Genomic DNA, 559 nt, shown 5'->3' on the forward strand with positions numbered 1-559 from the left:
AAACAACCTCCAACACAGATTATTGTACCCCTCAAAAATGTCAAAATTTCTGGGAATTTAGCTCAGCGGTTCGGTGGCCTGCCTTGCAGCACAAGGACCTGAGTTCAATCCCCAGTACCCAAAAAAAAAAAAAAAAAAAGTCAAAATTGATGGCGATATAAGATAGTTCCATTAAAAAAGAACACCTGAAGAAGTTCTTGACAACCAAATTAGCACTCTAAAATGTTCTGAAGGACATTCAAGTACTAGTATTACATGAACCACAACAGGATGAATCCACCAGGCAAGGCAAGAAATTAAACAGAAGAGGAACAAAAAGAGGCAAAAACAGGAAAATAAGAGACAAAGATAAGCCAATACATATCAGTTATAACCATCAATGCAAATGGTCTCAATTCACCAATCAAAAGAAACAGACTGGCAGAATTTACTAAGAAGCAAGGTCTAACAATATGCTACATACAAAAAAACACATTTAATTAAAAAAGAAGTTCAAAGACTGAAGGTCAAAGGATGGAAAACAATACTCCATGCAACACAAATTTGGAAAAAAGCAGGA

The sequence above is a fragment of the Fukomys damarensis genome, unplaced genomic scaffold (assembly GCF_012274545.1).
Source record: "Fukomys damarensis isolate Sample0158 unplaced genomic scaffold, DMR_v1.0_HiC HiC_scaffold_10, whole genome shotgun sequence".
In the NCBI taxonomy this organism is placed as follows: Eukaryota; Metazoa; Chordata; class Mammalia; order Rodentia; family Bathyergidae; genus Fukomys; species Fukomys damarensis.